Raw genomic sequence first — 22654 nt, 5'->3', positions numbered from 1 at the left:
ATTCTGAAGCATTTTCACGCTGCTCTTTTCCATGCAATGAAAATATACAGTGACTTTTGTGTTATATTCCAAGTCTTCTAATGCCAAATCATAGCTTTGTGGGAGGAACAGACTGAAAATTGTCATTATTAATTGAATATCATGCCCTATTTTAATGATGCTTATATGGTGCTTTCTTTTTTGGAGCTCTTGGTCACTGTATTTTTGTTATATGGAAATGAGCAGCGTGAACATTCCTCAAAGTGTCTTGTTTTTTTGTTTGTTTTTTTTAACACTGAAGAAGGAAAATCACATTGGTTTGGAGTGACATGAGGGTGAGTAAATGATCTATGTATATAAAAAATCTTCAGATAGGGTGTAAAGATATTACCTGTTAAATCTGACAAAAGAAGCCATGTTACAACAATATGTTTGAACTCTGTACTATATATGTTTTGTATTTTCATTTTTGGGTGAACTATTACTTCAATAGATTTTACACACAGTTTTGTCACTGCAGCAAAGATATATTACATCATACTATAGAATTTCTCAGTACACAATGCTGGCCTGCTTTCTTGACCATTAGGGGAGGAGAGAAACTACTCACAGCCTATAGGCAGAACTCAATCTCTGCATAAATTAATATGCTAATAAAGCAGGCATGTTCATTTATGACCCCACCGCAGAAGTAGACACAGAAATGCTATTTAAGCCTTTGTGAACCGATTAATGGAATGGCTTTGCTTGGTTGTAAATATTCATATGCTCTTTTTTTTTTTTTTTTTTTTTTTTTTTTTTTTTAGTGAAGTGAGGAAAAAAAAGATCCATTAGATGAATTGAAGAGGCGTTTATAATGACCACCAGGGCCTTTTCGATAGGAATGGCTTGGATTTAGCCAGGCATCGACTGGAGTATGTGATTCAACAGCCTGTGTGAAGTAAATGCGCTTGTTTAAGAACAACATTCAGTAGGAGTCCTCTTCTGGTCTTTGATTTCCAAATGAGTTTGTTGATGTTCATGTGCATACAATCATTTTAAGCCACCGTTGTCATATATGACCAAGTATTGCTATGTACGTGATGAAGCTTACAGGTCAAATACAATTACAGTTGTGCTCAAAAGTTTGCATACCCTGGCAGAAATTGTGAAATTTTGGCATTGATTTTGAAAATATGACTGATCATGCAAAAAAACTGTCTTTTATTTAATGATAGTGATCATATGAAGCCATTTATTATCACATAGTTGTTTGGCTCCTTTTTAAATCATAATGATAACAGAAATCCCCCAAATGTCCCTGATCAAAAGTTTAACTACCCTTGAATGTTTGGCCTTGTTACAGACACACAAGGTGACGCACACTGGCAATTAAAGGTTCATTTCCCACACCTGTGGCTTTTTAAATTGCAATTAGTGCCTGTGTATAAATAGTCAATGAGTTTGTTAGCTCTCACGTGGATGCACTGAGCAGGCTAGATACTGAGCCATGGGGAGCAGAAAAGAACTGTCAAAAGACCAGCGTAACAAGGTAATGGAACTTTATAAAGATGGAAAAGGATATAAAAAGATATCCAAAGCCTTGAAAATGCCAGTCAGCACTGTTCAATCACTTATTAAGAAGTGGAAAATTCAGGGATCTCTTGATACCAAGCCACGGTCAGGTAGACCAAGAAAGATTTCAGCCACAACTGCCAGAAGAATTGTTCGGGATATAAAGAAAAACCCACAGGTAACCTCAGGAGAAATACAGGCTGCTCTGGAAAAAGACGGTCTGGTTGTTTCAAGGAGCACAATATGACGATACTTGAACAAAAATGAGCTGCATGGTCGAGTTGCCAGAAAGAAGCCTTTACTGTGCCAATGCCACAAAAAAGCCTGGTTACAATATGCGTGACAACACCTCGACACTCCTTTGGAGAGACTAGACCAAAATAGAGCTTTATGGTCACAACCATAAGCGCTATGTTTGGAGAGGGGTCAACAAGGCCTATAGTGAAAAGAATACCATCCCCACTGTGAAGCACTGTGCTCTGATGTGCTCTACCCGTTGATGGCTCACTGATGTTTTGGCTCTAAAGGCACGGGGAATCTTGTGAAAATTGATGGCAAGATGAATGCAGCATGTTATCAGAAAATACTGGCAGACAATTTGCATTCTTCTGCACGAAAGCTGCACATGGGACGCTCTTGGACTTTCCAGCACGACAATGACCCTAAGCACAAGGCCAAGTTGACCCTCTAGTGGTTACAGCAGAAAAAGGTGAAGGTTCTGGAGTGGCCATCACAGTCTCCTGACCTTAATATCATCGAGCCACTCTGGGGAGATCTCAAACGTGCGATTCATGCAAGACGACCAAAGACTTTGCATGACCTGGAGGCATTTTGCCAAGACAAATGGGCAGCTATAACACCTGCAAGAATTTGGTGCCTCATAGACAACTATTACAAAAGACTGCACGCTGTCATTGATGCTAAAGGGGGCAATACACAGTATTAAGAACTAAGGGTATGCAGACTTTTGAACAGGGGCCATTTAATTTTTTTCTTTGCTGCCATGTTTTGTTTTATGATTGTTCCATTCTGTTATAACCTACAGTTGAATATGAATCCCATAAGAAATAAAAGAAATGTGTTTTGCCTGCTCACTCATGTTTTCTTTAAAAATGTTACATATATTACCAATTCTCCAAGGGTATGCAAACGTTTGAGCACAACTGTACCTTTCAAAAGTAAACCAACTGTGGTTGTTACCCTTATTATCTTACAGACACTATACATAGGAACTTTATGTAGTGGAGGTCAAACGCAACGTTGTGGTATGGTTTCGTTTGTCAAATTATCAGTCAGTTTTTTTTTCAACAACAGGCACTTTTTGCATAATTTGAAAAATGTTTCATACTTTAAGAAGTAAAATACAATGATAAAACAATAAAATGTGTACATAAAAGGCTTCTATAAAGTAGAAAAAAATAAATGCTGAAAGAAAAAAGACAATTTTAATGTGGCCTTTATATAAAAAAATAAGTTGACAAATGTTTTTTGTTACATGAAGGCTACATTAAAATGTAAAAACCCATCATAAAATATTAACTTTATAATTTTGCATTTTTTAATATGATAATAATGTAGGGTTTTCCAACTGTCCCAAGACAATGTCTTGTCCCGTTTAAATGCGAAACGCACGAGGGGGACCCCACCCACCCCGGTCGGTCGAAACTCCCCATATTGGAATGACAAAATGCTCAAGCATCCTATATTTGTGTGGTGAAAAGTTAGCAATCCTATAATACAGAGTGAAACAATTATAAACCATTTCAATATTAAATAAAAAGAATATATTTTTTAATTGATTTTTTTAAATAACTTTTTTCACAAAATACATCTTTCTCTTAGATATGCCGTCATTTCCATCACAATCAACAATTTTGCCCTTAGTAAAGTGTTTAAGTTAGTGTACTTGGTTTCCAAGGAGACAACAGTGTCATTGAAGTGCATGCTTGAGATTAAATGACTTGGGACCAAAATGCTTTCATTGTGTGTAATTTCTAATCTAGCTGTAATTTTGTCAAATTATGCAAAATATGTGAAAGATATTTAGCAAATATTTTAGCTTGCCATGAAATTAGTCTTGGCAAGACAGAGGTGTCTGCAAATTTATTTCCATAATTTCCCATTATGTTATTATCCGTTGATGCTTGTATATTCAATTTTGTGAATGTTATTAGACAAGGCCTAAGGTGTCCAAAGTTGGAAAAAAAAAAAAAAAAAACTGTTATCTTTTTCTTTTTTCCCAATTTGTCTCTACACCATCATCTTCAGACAGTATTTAGCCCATGTCCTCATTTAGGCAACTTTCTCGCCGTGTTTCCTCTATAACACACCCGTTAAGCTGATCATCTCTGTTCATCATCAAGCTGAACATGTTTTCTGAGCACCTGAGTGCTGGTTCTTCACCTTCTCCAGCTGGGTCAATCGGTATGGGCCTATTTACTCACTCCCCAGGTCTCCACCACCCTGCTGCTCAGAACTCCACGATTACCTCCAACTTCATGCTCTCGGTCTGGTCTGTTATCGTTTAAGCTACACATTACAGCGCTAAAACTGAAAGGTGCTGCTGCTGTGCGTTCCCTGTATTTCTCCCGTTCTAAATGCAAAACGTTCATGTCATTAGCAAGAGGGAACATTTGTCTAAATAAACGTTCGGTAAACGCATTTCTGTAAACTCATTTAGCAGCTGAGACCTTAGCAGGTGATTTGAATATATGATGTTTAGCTTTTTAAGGCCAAATATTCATCACCTGTCACCATGAGCTATTGATTTATAACAGCAGGGATGACGTGTTAATTGATATCTCATGAATTAGAATGATAGAAAGTGGAATCAACAATAAAATTCGTGGGAAACAAATACAGTGTTTTCAGTTCCTGGCCGTCGCATTGTTTGTTTTTTTGTCGGTGTAAATGCAGACCGCCCAACTTAACAAGGGCGTTTAACAGATAATTGATGGAGGAACATGGGCAGACTGTACCAATGTGTTTTATCTGCGCTCACTTTACCTGAGATAAACAGAATCACACTGCTCAAACGGCCAGCCACTGTTTTGACTGCCAAATGTAAACTGCATATTTCTTTCACATTTGGATATGCTTTCATGCTTTTATTCAAATGCTCCATGGATATTGGCCCTATAGTCTCTTTCTTGGTAGTTTAGCATAAGAATATGTTTTCAGTGAATATTTGTGATTCTGGGTGTATCGTAGAGTGTAAAAGTGCAATTTTTAAACCATATTCGCAAAACAGCAAATTCGAAGAGCAGCAACACTGTTTGTATATCAGTATTGGGTAGCACATTATTTTACAGTACTGTTCTATATTTACATACTATATAATTACAACAACTACAGTAATTACTGGGTACTAACCCTAAACCAAACCTAATCTTAACCCATATTAAGTACATGTAGTTACCTAATATTACTCAGCACTTTCTTGGGTAAGTAGACTGAAAGTACACGTACTGTAAAATAAAGTGCAACCCAGGATTGTCTCAGTTTTTTGGGGGGGAGGTATCTAACATGAAAATACTTTAAAATACTGTGGCGATTATGGTATCAGATGGTGATACTTTGGCATATACCATGGTACTTTGTGTATTTACATGGTACTGTGGGTGCTTCAAATAATACTATGGTTTTACCATGGAACTTGTGTAAAAACATGGTATTGCCATGGTACATGTTCAGAAAATATATTTTGGGAGGAGATTCCTTGCACAAAAATTACTGTGCTGGTCAGGTCAGCGATAGACGATGGTACCGGTCTAAAAAAAAAAACAATGCATTACCATGGTCTTTCAGGAGGAGACACATTACAAAAAAGTACTTTGGCCTTCCCATCATACAGTAATGGTAATACTGTTGCATTTTGATTTATATCCTGTACCATTTTACTGCATGGTTACCATATTCATCCACCAAGATGCCTCAAAGAGTGCAGTGGTGCTACAGTAGTGTAGTGTCTGAAAACATTGTATTGCCATGATACATGTCCATAAAACGCATCCAAAAAACATGGTACTATCATGGTACTTTTTTTTACCTTTTTTGTTAGTGGTAGTTAAGTTGGGTGTAGGATAAACTTCTTCCACTATAACTGTCATTTCAAGGGTAAAGTAGAACTTTATATGGTTTGATAAGAGAGATTATTCAGTCACTCATTTCCATATTGCAGTGTACAGTTGATTAGGATTGATGCTGTTGGGATTTGTGAGTTTTTTTTTTTTTTTTTTTTTTTTTTTTTTGTCCATAGCTAAGCTTTTTGTTTAAAAAATGATGTACTCTTTCTGTTTTTTTTGGGGGTTTTTTTCACATTTGAGTACTTTTTAGTCCATCTACATCATCAAAACACCAAAGTAGCTTTCTTTAATGTCATTTTGTACAGACAGATGCAGGTGACTGCTGGGTTGTGACAGCTGCATTGATTATACCGCTACAACTTTTCCTGTTTGATTGTTGTCTGTGCAGGTCAGGGGGGTTAATCTCAGCGCTGGAACTGAAGACGGCCTCAAATAAGCAAGTCCTTGGAGAAGGTAAACAAACGATTAGTTATTAGACTCCAACGGAGCTGTATGTGTGTGTCGACTGACTAGAAAGGGGAGGATATAGAGCTTGAATAATGACAAAAAGATTTGAATTTCCTAAATTTGAATTTTAGACATGTGGCATTTAACAAAATAGTATTTTCCATGGTGTATTTTTTAGTTTTCAATTTGAATTTCATAAATTTGAATTGTAGTCAGGTTATAAAATTACAGCTGAAGAAGAAATTCAATATTTAAAAATTCAATATAGAATTCAGTATTCTAAAATTCCAAACACAGAAATTCAGATCTTACAGGAAGTAGGCCAGAGGTCAAGCATCCGGGTTCCACAGGGAAAAGTAGAGGGTTTCAGGCCAAACACAGAACAACAATGGCATTTCCAGCATTTGCAGTGAAAATGTAAAATTTAACATATATCAAGTACCCATGACCAGTATATATATCGAACCATTTCAATGAATTATCATAGACACCTGCAGATAGAGTCCAGACATCAGAAAATGTTCAGTCTAAACAAGTTTTCTTCCACTTAGGTTGGGAAATGAACTTGCGATACAGACATGACTGAAGTGGACATGAGTAAAAACTTTGTGAATTAAAACGCACAATAAACACTAAAACTTGTAGACTTTGATCTCTGAGACATCTGTATGATATAACCATCAAGGCTGCATGATGGATTTAAATGAGATTTTAAATTGCGATATGGCCTTGCACAAATACAAAGCCACTATGGGCTGCATTTTTAAATATATAATCCGAATTGACCCTTTCAGAAAGCGCTGCGCGAGCGAGTGGCGCCCTTGCTGGAGTAAAAGCGGAACACGCAGAGTAGCTCAGCAATTATGTTGATCATTCTGCAGTTAAAATTGCAAAGTTTGTCAAAATGGTCCCTTCTCAGATGCTGGCTATAAATGCAGTAGCTTGAAATAAGTCACAGAACAAATCAATAGTCAGTCATCTATCAGAATAATCATAGTAAAAGAAGGAGCACTGATGTTTGTGTTTCTCGTTGACTTACATATGATTTGATATGAAGCATCCATTCTATGTGGCTGGTATTATTTCTGGATTGTGCAGTTCAGTTCACAAAGTTTTTACTCGTGTCCTCTTCAGTCATGTCTGTATCGCAAGTTAATTTCCCAATCTAAACTGGAAGAAAACTTGTTTAGACTGAACATTTTCTGATGTCTGGACTCTATCTGCAGGTGTCTATGATAATTCATTGAAATGGTTCGATATATACTGGTCATGGGTACTTGATATACGTTACATTTTACGTTTTCACAGCAAATGATGGAATTGCCATTGTAGCTTTGTGTCTGGCCTAAATGCTCTAAACTTCTCTGAAACCCTCTACTTTTCCCTGTGGAACCCGGATGCTTGACCTCTGGCCTACTTTGTGTAAGATTTGAATTTCTGCATTTTGAATTTTAGAATATTTATTTCTGTATTGAATTTTAAAATATGGAATTTCTTCTTCAGCTGTAATTTTATAATCTGAATATTTACAGCTAATTTCACCTCTACAAAATGTAGAAAAAAATTCTGCTGTTTAAAAATACAAATCTATAAGATACGCCACAAAAACAACTACATTTTACATGTTTAGAATTCAAATTTATGAAATTCTAATTGAAAACTATAAAATATGCCATGGAAAATTCCATTTTGTTAAATACCACATGTCTAAAATTCAAATTCACTAAATTCTCATTTCAAATCATTTTGTCTTTTATTTAGCTCCATAGGAGGACTGGTGCTATTATTCCATATCTAGTTTAATGCATCGCTTGATGCGTTGCAGCTCTGGCGTTTGTTTGCTTTTGTCAAGGTTGTGAAGAAAGGAGAGGTCATTTATTTTTGTCAGTCAAGTTTACGGCTAAACAGGAAGGCTTATTTTCCTAACTGCACTGGTTTACTGTTCTTTTTGTTGCTTTCATGTTTATGCTCATTTGTTTTTGAGACAAAGTTTGGTTTTTATGGGCCCCTGCTGACTTGCTGAGGCTGATGCAAATTATTCTAAATCTAGTTCACCCAAAAATGAAAATTCTGTAATCATTTAACCTCATGCTTCATGACTGACTTTCTTCTGTGGAACACGAAAGGAGATCACCTCAGTCACCATTCAGTTCCGTCGTACAGTTAAAAGATGCAATGAAATTGAATGGTTACTGAGGCTGTCATTCAACCTAACATCTCATACAGTCATACAGGTTTGGACCAACATGAAGGTATGTAAATGATGACAGAATTTTCATTATTGGGTGAACTATCCCTTTAATAGCAATAGGATTGAATATTTGTTGATACAGATATACTGTATTACATACAAACATGCAAAATTCTTATAGTCTTCTCTTCGTTTCCCAGAATGGGACAATCTGAAGCAGTTTATATGCAGACTGGAGCAAACCAATTGATTGAAGTAGGGGTTGATCGCACAGTATGGGCCCAGGGCGTTTCAGGGACCGAGTCTGTGTGTCTGTGTTCTGTCACTAACAGTGTGGTGGACAAGGAAGGGACTTCCCATCCTTTTCCATGAGCTCATGTTTACAGACACATTTACACACACACACCCAACAACCAAAATCTAGTTCACTGTGCCTGTTTTTCTGTTCTGTTATTTCTTTCTATTTTTTTCTCACCTGTTCAAAGAGCTCCTATGGTCTCTCTTTTTGCTTGATCCATTTGTTGACCTCTAACACTGTCATTGCTCAATACAAACTTGATGAGTTTTGGAAGGGCGTAGTGTTTGGGCATTCCAATAGGCATTTTGAAGGTGTATTCCAATGGGATTTTCAAATGGCTATTTGGGAACTGGGCATTCAAGTGGGCATTTTGGAAGGGTGTAGGGTTTTGGCATTCCAATAGGCATTTTAAAAAGATATTCTAATAGGCTTTTTGATTGGGCATAGCAATTGGACAATTGTTCGTATTGGCACAGGGTTCCTATGGTTTCTGCCCTAACACACCAAATATATTGATGTATGTCAGGGCACTGGGGTGGATTAGGGTCCCTGTAATAGCTCTTCCGAGTACATTTATTGCTTACTACAAAAAATTTAATTCTGTGTATCAGCATCAGGTTGAAAATTGCTTTGTATTAGCATTAGCATTTGGTAAGCCCCTAATTCCCCTGTTTCTACAGCTGAGTGTGTTTCTATGCATTTACAAGTGCTTCCGAATTGTAGGAGTTCACTTAAATAGCTTTTTCTGCCAAAACTATGAACATAATAAACAAAGCACCACACAGGAGAGATTGCAAACAAGAAAGTTAAATGCTTACGCTAGTCACCTGGTTGTTTATGTGCTTGATGCTCAGGCTTGTGCTCAGAACACCAGTGAGGCTGATGTTTTTTATTCTGCTGTAATGAAAAGGCTTTCTTTTTAGAAATATACAGTTTGAAAAAAAAAAAAAAAAAAAAAAAAAACAACTTAGCAGAGACTTTTTTTTTGCTAATCATGTAGTGTTGCTCTTTTTACTTATAAAAAAAGTATAGTACAGTGGTAGTATCAGATTTACATGGTACATTCATATTTCAGGCATTTCAGACAGCATGGTATTACCATCATGGTGGTATTAAAAAAAACAAACAAAAAAAAAAAAATTCTACAGTACAATGTAAAAAAAAAAAAAAAAAAAAAAAAAAAGATTAATTTAACGTAGTAATCAAGCAGTACCATTGTAGATATCAAAGTACCATTGTATTGCCATCTGATACCATCACTGTACCATGGTACCTTCACAGGTATTTTTTCGTAATGGGAAAGAGACAGGTGAATCCTTTTCCAAATGCATATTGAAAAATCACAATTACAAATCCATTATATTTGGCATGGGATCAACAACTTAATTAATTGTGGTCTCTTAGAGGGAGTAGAGCTTTGATATAGTTGGTCTGCCACTGCGTCAGAGCGAGTCTTCGTGACAGATTCTTTGTTTGAATGGAAGTGATGGCAGTCAGGCAGTCAGCATTCTCGGCTTCTGTCAGAGGAGCTGTCTTCAGAGAGATAAAAGTGAGATCTGTCCACAGAAACACTCTGAGCAAGAGTGTTTGTCACATGTATAACAAAGTTTAGTTTGTCTTTGCATCTGAAGACTTATTTTTTATTTTTTTATTATTATTTCTGTGCATTGCATTTCAATTTCTTTATTCAGCCAAAAGGGGACCATATTTAAATGGGTCCAACTGAATGATAGAAACATTATAGACTGTACTTAAGGGATCAAATGAGTGTGTCCCACGCCCCCCCACCCCCCACCCCATGCCAAGATGTTTTCTTTTCTTTGTAAAGCAATGCAAATACATTGCACAGTTCAACTCATTTGATAAGACGAAACTGAAATTATTAGCACAATAACAAACTTAATCAAGTAAGCCTCACACTTAGTCTTAGCGTGCCTTCAAAATAAACTACACAATGGTCAGATTAAGTTTGTAAATCATCATAAAGTTGAAGCATTCAGTTAAATTAAAGCATGTATCCTTGATCACTCATAAAGCTTTGTGTTTATTGTTCTCTATTTGACATTCGCTGAATTCACTTCATGGTCAATATCATTTTGGCAGTGACTCACGGCGGTATTTATTTGGGGAAGCAAAATCCCCTTTTTGGGGATGATGCACCTGGGCCTGGCTGCTTAATGGAAAAGCTTTTACATTAAGTAAATAAACAGCTTGCATTTGAAAGGTGTGTGTGTATAAGAGAGAGAGAGGGGGAGTATTTGAGCTGTGGGGGGAAAAAAAAAAGCTACACCTACAAATGTTTTGTTGTGGCTTTTTAAAAAAAAGTTAAAGTTTGGACTGAAGCTGAAGGTGAAGTGTCAAATTTTTGTCAAGGTTAATGTATTTTGTCTTGATTCATGTGCAGAGACAACTGTAATTGAATAAAATAACAAATAAAATGTCTCTATCAAAACATTGCTCTGTTTGTTTGATTATCCCAACTTACCTGACATAGCAGTATTGGCTCTAGGGTTGGGAACCGGTTCAGAACCATTCTTTAAAAAATACCGGAATCGTATGATCTTCGTGACTTTCGTTTCCTTTAATGGTCCTCCAGCGTGCAATTTTCCGCCGATGTGGCTGGAGCGCTGCCATATACTGACTCTACAGCATAAAAACACACAGTTCTACCGCTGAGTTCCCAGTCAAATGAGTCTCGAGCCTGCTCTTTTTACAGGGCGATTCCCGAAATAATTATTCAAAGGAGCCGGTTCTTTTGAATCTACAGCTTGAAACATACAGCGCTTCCAGTATACAAGTAATTTTATGCTGATGTAAAAGTTATGAATTTCCAACTCGAAATTAAATAAGAATTGTTGAAGTCTCACAAGCCTGAAATACAACATTAGGCAACAAAACATAGTCTAAAATGTCTCTTGAACTGTTACTGTTTATTTAATGATGACCTGCTGTGTCTATTAAATCAAGCAGTGCAGTTACTGACTGGTTGTTCATATGACAATGTATAATTAAAGATATACAGGTTTTGTTGCAATAAGTGGAATTTGATAAAATAATAAATGGATTAATGAAATATGCCATCACATTTCATGTTGGTTTAGATTTCTTTATTTAAAATAGAGTAAGGATCTATTATTAGATTGTATTTATGTCTCAAGTCTGCATTGCCAAAGTTTCCTTAGAATGAAGGGGCATATTCAGCAAATCAAACAAATAAAGTGAACTGGCACAATAAAAGCAGATCTATTAACTGTGTGTTTTGCACCAGGTTGAGGACTGAGCTCTTTAGTTGTTATCCATAAACACAGTCCTCCTAAGCTTGGGGGAGGAAAAAAAAGAAAGAAGAGGGGAAAAAAAAAGAAAAGAAAAAGAAGCAAAGAGCTTAAGCCCAGGACTAAAAACAGGAATGACAAACCATTAGCTGAAAAATTTCCATCTCATTGCAACTATGTTATTGTTTACTTTAGCATACACATCCTAATATGGCTTGATCTCTGTTAAAACAGTGCAGAAGGAAAGCCTGGGGCCCGGTCCAGCAGAACGGCTTTTAAACTGCCACTTAGACCATTAGAAACAAATGGCATGGGCCAAGTCTCGGTGTGCCATTTTCCTCTAAGAAAGAAAATAATATCTTCTCATATTTTACCTCGCTCAGTTCTCATGCACTCTACAGCCAATCATATTCCATCTTTGCTCTATCTTTCATTTTAAAGACCCCATGAAATCGTTCAACGAGGGCCGTTTACTTTCCCTTGTTGACGTATTTCCTATTGAAACTTGAAGTTGAGGCGGGACGTATCGATGGCCCTTTTTTAATAGCTAATGGCCTTTAGTTTATGTAGCAGCCATTAATATGTAACAAACTGTTAATCATGATTAGCCACTTGCTACTGCTAGTCAGTTGCCGGTGGTATTAGGGGGAAGGGTTTTCTCATTCTAGAGGGCATTTTATTGGACACAATGGTTTTTTTTTACCTTGTTTTTTTTTCTGTTTACTTCACCTTTTCTTCTACTAATCTTCTCATTCTTTTTGTGTTTGTTTATCTCTCTCTCTCTCTCTCGCTCTCCCTTTCGTTCTTGCACTCTTTTGTTTGTTGTGGTTGCCTGTTCACTGGTTGCCTAAGTTTGTCTTGTTTAGGTAGATATCAGTAGGGGATAAGGGTTGGTGTGTTTCAGAACAGTTTAGTGCAGTCACAGATCATGTCCTTCCTCTCTTCGATGTGCCCTTATTCATGCAACACTTCGTACTGCTAAACAACAAATTAAGCTCTTTTATTCTTTTCCCTGATTGGTGAGTATCTTTTGAAGCATCATTCTGCTTGCGTGTAATGGAATCCTGTCAATTTAGCTCAGGTTTTCTGTACATGGAGCTTGATAGTAAAAGTAGCCTTAGAAGGGATGATGTAAAACTTGATTTTCAAGGAAAATGATATGAAAAGTACTTCCTTTTTTGCTAATAATGTGTTTTGATGGCAGTGGAATTGGAAAGGACCATTTAAAGAGTAGAGCTTTTTTCGCACTCTTCCTTGTAGGTTAAGGATTTGGCTGGTCCCACCTCAATCCTAAAATCCTCATGCTTATGATATTTACACAGCACTATCTGCTGTAGATGAATGGCGTTATGGGACATTGAGGAATGTTGAAGGTCAGGCAGAGTAACCTTAGATCTGAATCAGATACACACTTTAATGCAGGCTACACCTTATCTCTAGCTATATTGTCATAACATGGCTTTAAATGATGATTACATTTCTGGAGTGTTCGTCCTCGCATTTGACTTTTTATTTATTTATTTTTTAATAACCAGCATTTTTAAATATGTACTTTTTCTATCAATATAACATGTCATTTCTTGTACAAAAGTGTTTTTGTTTACTTCATTATCATGCATGCAAAATATGTTTATTTTAAAATTGCTTTATTACCCGTTAATTGTTTTTCCCTAAATAGTAAATGAAAACGTCCATAGCTTGTAGTAAAAGGGTGAATCTCATGAAAATATGTGCCCAGGTGACATTTCACAAAAAAAAAAAAAAAAACATCATAATTGCATAAAAAATAATGCATATTTTAGGGCCATTCATACTTTTTGTATTGTGACATTATTGTTATTAGAATTAAGCACATTTTCCCCAAAATTCTCATTAACATAATGCATCCATTATATTTATCCATTTATTTATTTTTTGTGTAATTCCCATACTTTTTTAGTGATTCTCATTCAAATGTCATTACTGCAATTCAGTATTGAAATTGTATTGTATTTTAATATAACAGTAAAAATAAATGTTGTAAATCTTTAAAAAATTATATATTATTATTATTACATCAGAACTAACTTTTTTTAATTCAAGGCAGTACAACAAATACTACTATGATGTATAAATAAGTGTTGTCAGTCGATTAAAATATTAAATTGCGATTAATCGCAGGATTTTTCATAGTTATTTGCGATTAATCTCAGATTTCGAAAGTGCTTAAATTTGACTATATACTGTATACTTCCTTTACTGTCAAAATACATTGTTCCTTCTTAGAAAAGAAAACAGTATGTAACAGTAATGGTTTATTCACATTTTCCAAACAAAGTATTCCACAATATAAAGACAGAAATGCACTAAAATAGCACCAATACAAGTAACATTAAACAATTTCCTAATGTCTAAGTGGGAGGTTGACTAATTGAAATAACTAGTCCCCATAGGTTGAGCATTCATTGCAATGGGCATAAGATTTTTAAAACTCAAATCCTCTGCAGTATTAATCGTGGCTATCCACTTTGCTACAGCAATCGTGAAGTCGCATTCACATGATTTGCGCCATTTTGAACTCCACATGAAAACGCTTGCAGAGAACCTCTTGTTTTGCTTTTAGTGCCAGCACTGTGCACGTAAATGATACGCTATCCAAATTGTCCGGTAAGACGGAAGCACAACACGTCGCCGGGGAGACACTGATGCTTCACTCCAGCGAGTCATGTGAATGCAGTTTTTGACAGGTCCCATCTGTTTTGTTCCAAAAACATGGTTAAGAGGTCCTTTCTCCATCACTTGATCATTGACTACGTTTACATGTACACCAATACTCTTATTTTTGCAATAATCAGAATATAAGGAATTATCAGATTAATATGTTTACATGTTTTGGGCAAACCTCTTTAATCCCGTTTACATGCTACTTGCCATTACTCTGATTATTCGCTGAGAAATGTGATTTTAATGTTTTTTTTTTATGAATTAATATTTATTAGAAAAACAACTTGTTGCAAATATGGATCTATAACTACAGCTTGGCATAAGGAAAATTAGTCCATTTTTGAGATTATTGTTTTTTAAAGGATTTCACTGGATGCACTGTCTGTTTTGATTCAGTAAAAAAGAATTGGTTCATAAGAATCATTTGGTTGTGAATTGGAATAAATGCACTGGATGTTGTTGTGTTCCTCCCGTGAGGACAAACTCAACAGGCATGTTTCCTTGCTATTATTTGTGGTACATAGTCTTTTTATCTCACCACCATTCAATTCAGACTGCAAACAGACATTCACAACTCTGGAAAATATGTTTTCTTTTGCCGTGGCGCTGTGGGTTCTGCAGTGGGGAGCACCACTGATGGAAAACGGTGCAAGGAATTACAGTTTCGCATGAATTTCGAGAAGTGCAGCTTCGGTTTTGTGATGTTTATGAACCTATGCTTTTGCATGCATTAACGCATTAATTTTGACAGATCTAATATAAATACTTAACAATTTAAATAAAATATTATTTTTCTCAAATCTACAGTAATGAGAATTTTTTGCATTATGGTAATAAGAATTGTTGAGAGGAGGGGTGTATTATCATGAAAAAAAAAAACAATGCCACAATGGTAAAATAATAATAATAATCATAATAATAATATTAATAATAATGATACTCATTTATATGATCCTAAAAACATACTCTTCAAGGAAAACATAATTTCTTATTTCTTTTTTGAGGGGTACAACATCTGACCAGAACTTTTTTGTGAGGTTTTGTGAGATTTGGTAAAACAAGTGATTTTATCCTCTTTCACTAACATGTTTCACACACTAAACTATTTTTCTATTCACTATAGTCTACTGACACTAAAACAGTGAGCATGTTTTGTTGTGTAGTGTACAGCTACTTTCAGGCTGGAATAAATTGCTTATGGTCTGTTTATGTGACTAATACCATATGAATAGAGTTAAATAGAGGGGGTTTTGGTCCTTTTTTCCAAATGCTGTCTGGCTCAATCCAGTCTAGTAAGTGCATGACAGATAAGCTATTGTCACCTCATGGAATGGAGGCGGATAGGACATAAGTAATCCGCATTGATTTTGACATTACAACGTTGTAAGTGATAACTGCGTTAACAGGCGCTATAAAACCAAAGCCCTAATTAGGCCGTATTTCATACCAACCATTAGGTAGACTTTTTAATTCAACGATGATACCAAAGTAATCAATTTTCTCTGCATTTTGTGTTTTAGAAAAAACAGTTGCAAAAAGAGTTTAATTGTTTAGCAGGCAAAAGGGAGCAGCATTGTTTTTAACCTTCTCTTAATGAACTTTGTGTGGTTGTTGTTTGCCAACTTCAAGGTCAAATTCGTAGAATGGCTGCATGTTTTCTTGTAAACATGTTTACATTCAGACATGTGTAAATATAGTAAATGTGTACAGGCTCTTAGAGACCATATCGGCTTAGTTGTTTTTCTTTTCTTGTTTTGGATAGTTTTAGCACCTCCTGTACATGTGAGCATGTTTGTACGAATGTCTGTGTGGCCAGGCACACATACACCTGCATAAAAGTATAGTTTCACAACCCTATAATGATGTGATTGCTCACAATGAGTGTCTGTTTATAATCACAGACCACAAGTGATGAAGAAAAGAAAAAAAAAGAAATGAAATGTGAAAAATAAAATGAAAGCAAAAAAGAGAAGAATGCTTGAGTAACAATGGTATTAAATATGAATTAATGGAATGTAGCACAGACACGGCTGTTGTGAAGGAAAAAAATAAATTAATAAAATGTATGTTGCCGGCTAGAAGGCACGTAGGTACATTTGGACTTAGTATCCTTTAATTAGAAGTGAGATATTAGCATTTCATAGGGATTTACACAGGGAAGATACTACCACAGACAGGAGCACTTTCATTTCACTCTGTTCTGCATGTAATGAGCGGTGTCATTAGTTGATGGAGAGGATTCTGCCCTGACTCTACCTTGAAAGGCACGTCATTTACATACTTCTTAGGAGTACGGTCTATAATGGATTCCACAATGAATAAAATAGCACTTCTTTAAAATTTGAAGAGTCTGTTGCCGCTAATATGTGTGGCCCAATTCATTTGTTGGCGTGTTAATCCTGGGTGGTGGGGGTTGGGGGGGGTTGTAAGGGTTCGAGGAAAGGGGCAAGGAGAGATAGACTTATGTCTGAGAGTTAAGACCTCAGATTTTGCTTTAGGAATGGAGAAGCGTGTCATAAATTCAGAATGAGATCAATAATGTGGCGACATGAAAGTGTTGAAGCTGTGGGTTAAAGAAGGGGGAGTGTATGACACAAACTCTGGCATTTGCTCTCACGCAGGCAAGTTTGTGTGACGAAAGCGTGTGCATGATCAATGAGCGTCACTTTGGGGGGGTCAGATATTTAGATCTGGAGATAGGTAGTTTAGTGGAGCATTTGTTTTAGTCATAACCGGAAAGTCAATAATTTAATAAAATTAGAATTATAAAGGTAAAACTTTACGATAAGGTTGTATTCATTAACATTAGTTAACTACAATAGGTAAGATGAACTAACACTAAACAATAATTGTATGGCATTTATTAATCTGGATTAATTTTAATTTCAACAGATACTGATATTTTTTATTAATAAAAAGTTCTATAAGTTCATGTTACCTAATGCATTATGAACTAACATGAACTAATAATGGACAGTTGTATTTTTTATTTAACACAATTAATTAAATTGTTTCATTAACCAAGATTAATAAAAGTTGTTAACAATATTGTTCATTTTTAGTTCATTATAAATGAATGTATTTATTCATGTGAGCTAATTGAACCTTATTTAAAGTGTTACCGAAATAAAATTATTTAAACAACAATTTCAATGGCATATTTAATTATTATTATAATTATTATTTTACATAAAAAATAAGTTATTCTGACATAATGAGCTGTGGGAGCAATCATTCTTCATTTTAATAAATTTAAGTGAATTAATATTATACTGACATATATTTTATTTCATAACTTTAAACTGGGAATGTCCCCAGCATCAACACCTGCATAGTTCACCAGGAATAGTTCACCCAAAAATGAAAATTCTGTTATTTGTAAGCACTATTATAGAAGCTCGTTCACAGTAGTTCACATGTGCATGTGAGAACTTTCACTAAAAAAATGACTTCAATTTCGGTTTGTTTCTCACCAAAACATATCATATGCCTCTTGGAATATAACACATGAGTTGCATCGGACTACTTTATGATCCTTTTGCATCCTTTTTGAAGCTTAAAAGAGAACCACTGTCCACTGCCATTGTATTGAAAAGATGGAGTTGGATATTTATTAAACATTCTCCTTTTAAATTCTGTAAGTAAATTATGACAGAATTTTCATTTTTGGGTGAACTGCTCCTTCAAATGACACAGTCCGGCGGAGGTGTCGGAGAGTTTTGGTAAGCTGCTATAGCTACTTTGCTTTGGGTTTACGGCTTTTGTTTCTGGTGCAGGGTGCTTGCAGTTGAAGGCAATGGTTAAATGTCAATATTCATGATTATTCTGTTGGAAACTGGAGGTGTTTTCCTTCCCCTTTCAAATGTAAGTTTATAAGCCCATTTGGTGTCATCCCTCCCCCAACTCTTTCTCACTTTCTCTTTTTCTCTCACTTTCCCCCTTTTTCTCTCTCTCTCTCTCTCTCTCTCTCTCTCTCTCTACACACACACACACACACACACACACACACACACACACACACACACACACACTGTCCCACCCACCGGATCAGTCCTGAAGTGATTTGTATTTTATTGATGAGCTCCGAAGTGGCAAGTGTGTGAAATAGTACCTTTGATCAGAGTGGCTCTAGGAAATGGAACTGGAGTGTGTTAGCTCCACAAGGTAAGTAACCCCCTTCCACATCACAAAAAGGGCTTTCATTTGGGAAAACCAGTGCGCCGGGATCCTGGTTTATCCCCTTCCCCACCCCTCGAAAACACATATTTGTTTTGTCTGTTTTCATTCCGACTTGTACACGAGTGGCGATTACAGCTTTTCATTAGGGAAAATTGGGTATTTGTTTTAAACTTTAACCAATCACTTTGATATGCTAATTACACTGTAATTTAATTTGAGTTCCATAATGATGATGCCGTTATTATGGACATAAATGATGCAGTTAAGCAGAGAGTAATCTCATTTGCATACTGTACAAGCCAGTAAATTAAGGCCTTTCCTGCTTGGCTTCAACTTTAATTTTCCACTTCTTTTCACACAGCCTCCATCTAATAACAGGCCTTTGCTTGTTTGATGTGGAGAGCCGCTGTTACGCTCCAAGTCTAGTCACAATATGTAATACATAAAGGGAGCTCGTTAGCACACAGAGCGTGCCGCCAAGATGCTGCCGTTAATAAGAAAAGGTGGCTTTTTATTCTTTTGTAGACAATTGCGCTTACAACCTGTATTTTTTTTTTTAATTATTATTCTTTCTTGTAGATGTCCTTTTCTATTTCCCCTCTTTGTCACCTCAAAAAAGACAAAAAATAAATAAATAAAAGAACTAAAGGATGGCGTTAGCCGTTCTGCGACGGGCGCTGTTGTTTTGATCATTGAGGCGACTGATTGGTTTAAAGGGTGATTTTTTTTTTTTTTTTTTTTTTTTTTTTTTTGTGTGTGTGTGTGTTGGTGCATGATTCATGGTCATGGGATGAGCAGGGTGCACGTGTTTATTAAATCCCTTTTTACCCTATAACAATTATGGCAACAGCCCCTTAATGCACTCACTGTAAATCCTACAATGTCACCGTCTTCATTGCCGTAATTGATTTTCTTGCATTGTTTCTTTTGTTCATTTATTTATGGTTTGAAAGAACGTGTGGTCTTTAAAAATTAGGAAAATTTACCAAATGCCACATCAAAAGGAAAACGGCTATTATTTAATTTTGTTGCACAGAGTGTATGTATTTTGTTTATTTCTGTCAAGACACGTTAAATTTGTTATTCAATGTTTTAGGCTTGGTTTGGTAAGCAGTTTTGTACGGATGCACTTCCGTTTCATAATTTAAGAAACATTGCCCGAAAGCCTCTCTCTCTCTCTCTCTCTCGCTCTCTCTGTGTAGGGTGGAGGGGATATTTTATGGACGTAATGCTGACAATACAATTGCCCTTCAGCACGAATGCTTTTCCATTTTGTACCATAAAGAATATTATTTTCCTGCCAGCCAATTTTCTCCGTTAGTCCCTAATTGGCTCCATAAATCTGGTGGCGTGGAGGGTGAGGAATGTTTCGGTGTCGCAGAGTGTAATCCTCACCCTTATTTACCAATTCATTAAGATTCATTGATGCAGGATAGGGTGAGAGGAAATGACAGCATAAATCAGGGTTCCAACATAATGACCCTAATCAGCTGGGAATTGCAGAAAATGGCATGATGAACTATGTCCTTGCATTGTGCCCACTGTACGTTGTCATTGCAATTGCTTTATGGGTGGGACGCATCTCGCTGACACGGACAGTATTTAACACAAAAAAAGTTGTTAAGAAAGCTGATTCCATTAAAGTGCTGGTTGGATTCACGCAAGGTCTTTCGCTGTTTACCCCTAGCGTGCCCTTTACCTTTGGTTTAACTGCTTAGTGGAAGACACGGGACTCAACACCCGTGAGTTTTTTTTTTTTTTTTTTTTTTTTAACTCATTCACTCATTAATACATCTCTATACATGTCTCAACTAACTGTTTTGAGAAGTCTGGAGCTTTTAGCATAATGACATGGCGGCAGTAATGCTATAGGAAGAGGTGTATGGCACCAATATGACAGAAGGGATGCCATTTGTGCACTCATTACACAGCTGTGCAAAATCCCTTTCTTGATATTGGCTAAGCGTGCAGGATGGAAACTATACCAAACAATGTTGTGGTTGATGTCTGTGGTGAAGAATCTTGGCCGTATATAACATGTGATTCCTGTATGTCGCAAAGTAATCTTACGGGGTTCCCCTAAGGCAAGCGGTGACAGCAAATGTTTTTGTGCAGAAATTAGGCTTTGTGCATGCAAAATTGCTGAGACTTACAGCATGTTTACACCTGTTAAGCACGTCACATGTCTCACAAAGCTTGTTGACTTGTTGTAAATCACCAAGCGCACACTAGTTAAAACCAGGCCCCCCGGCATCTCGAGAGAACTTTTTTTAACATTTTATATATATTATTTATTTTGTCAATGTTGTGGAAACTCACCAGTAATGAATGAGTAAAGTAGGAGTACAATTACCCATAAATGTTTTAGTGCATAATAACTGAATATACAATAAGCATGAAAATATTAGGTTCAAGACAATGGTGCAGCATATACAGTATGTAATGTGTGATTTATTGCAATTATGGTTGCTGGTTATGAGGTTTTGGTGCACTGCAAAAATGTTTTGTCAAATATCTTAAATTTGCTTCATGTGGAGAGGTCTAATTTGCTGGTTGTATACAAGTCAAAATATTATTATAGTATCTAATATTAAGAAATTGACATGAATACAGTAAAAATAGATTACAAATAGATTACATACAATTGGAAGCTATCACAAATAATGTGCACGTTGGATACATTTGCATTATCTTATGATCTCTAAGCCCTGGAGGGACTGAAATGCCCAAACACATAGGTCAGAAGTCAGTAAAGCAATATAGTCTATAACAAACTTCCTTTCTTGTTCTACATGCTCATAATTTATGCTTTGACAAATCATAATTTAATTGCTTGAATTGTTTTTAGAACTTTGGTGTTTACATTTACAAAATTTTTTAGCAAGCTCTTATTACTATGATGCGAGTTGGATGCTGGTCCTGCAATTGACCCTTCATTAAGCCCCGCCTTAAAATAGCTTCTAACCAATCCTGTTTTAGCAACTGTTGCCCTACCACCATTACTCTGACATGCGTTTGCTATTTGCCAGTGATAGCCTATGGAAGTAATGTGTATTTGAGTACTTTTTTAAAAGCGGGATTTTATCAAAATAATCCCAAAAAAATTATTTATAAAGGTGACACGAGTTACCCTGAGAGGATACCCGCAGTGATTTTCTTTCTTTATTTTTTTTAAAATAATCTTTAAATAAATCTGGAGAAGAGCATGTTATGGATTAAATTGTGTCAGCCCTCATTCCCAAATGAACATATAACATCTGCAACGACACCTACATTTGCTCCAAAGTAAAGCTAATAACTGAACGTTAATTATTTATGTATTGATTCAAGTCAAAGTAAAACCAATAGTAAATAAACCATTCACAGCATCAAATTGAGTCTGTTATAAATGTTATAAACAGCTCTGTTCACTTATGCTAATGTTATTAGACGTGTAATCACTATTAAATCAAGTTTTTTCTTTTCTTTTCAAGTGACTGTTGCTTACGGCACGCTGCATGAGTGTTTGTAGCTTACTAGCCTGCTTAGCATTGCTTATTTTTATTCTTATATGTTCATCGTTTTATCCTTTGCCATTTTATTGCGTGCTTCGTGTTTTTCCTCTTTTCTACTGTTTCATCTGTGTATTTTACAGCGCACACCTGTTGCTCTAATTTTTTTTCTTTTTTCCGCTTGTCTACATCTCATGTCTCGACTTCATCGTGTGCATTCGTTTTCTCCACTGTGTTTTACACGGATTATTGCATCAATCTCAAACATCTGCTGATTAGGAACCACATCGATCTCAAACCCTCACCACTCAAGAACAACCACAACAACAACAACAACAAACAATTGCGGTAAGTCATAGCATCCGCTTATGTTACTGCTTCCTGCATTACATGCCACATGTTTACTATAGCTTCTTCCATCAGCAGTGAGTGGTTTACATGTGATAAATATAAGG

At 36.0% G+C, this 22654-nt stretch overlaps 1 protein-coding gene across 12 annotated transcripts in view; it reads left to right on the top strand.

The window, feature by feature from the left end:
* LOC127449108 (forkhead box protein P1-B) overlaps positions 1-22654 on the top strand; it is a 258227-nt gene that overhangs the window by 86846 nt on the left and 148727 nt on the right. For 9 of the 12 annotated variants that reach the window (XR_007898662.1, XM_051712289.1, XM_051712285.1 and 6 more), the window contains one exon: positions 6007-6071. The gene's annotated coding sequence lies outside the window, so the exon portion shown is untranslated. Of the gene's footprint in view, positions 1-6006; positions 6072-7395; positions 12846-22654 lie in introns of those variants that run through there. The other 3 variants (XM_051712281.1, XM_051712288.1, XM_051712287.1) reach the window with 2 other exon arrangements.

This window comes from Myxocyprinus asiaticus, chromosome 12 (genome assembly GCF_019703515.2).
Source record: "Myxocyprinus asiaticus isolate MX2 ecotype Aquarium Trade chromosome 12, UBuf_Myxa_2, whole genome shotgun sequence".
NCBI lineage: Eukaryota > Metazoa > Chordata > Actinopteri > Cypriniformes > Catostomidae > Myxocyprinus > Myxocyprinus asiaticus.
This window is presented reverse-complemented; position numbering and strand designations above follow the sequence as displayed.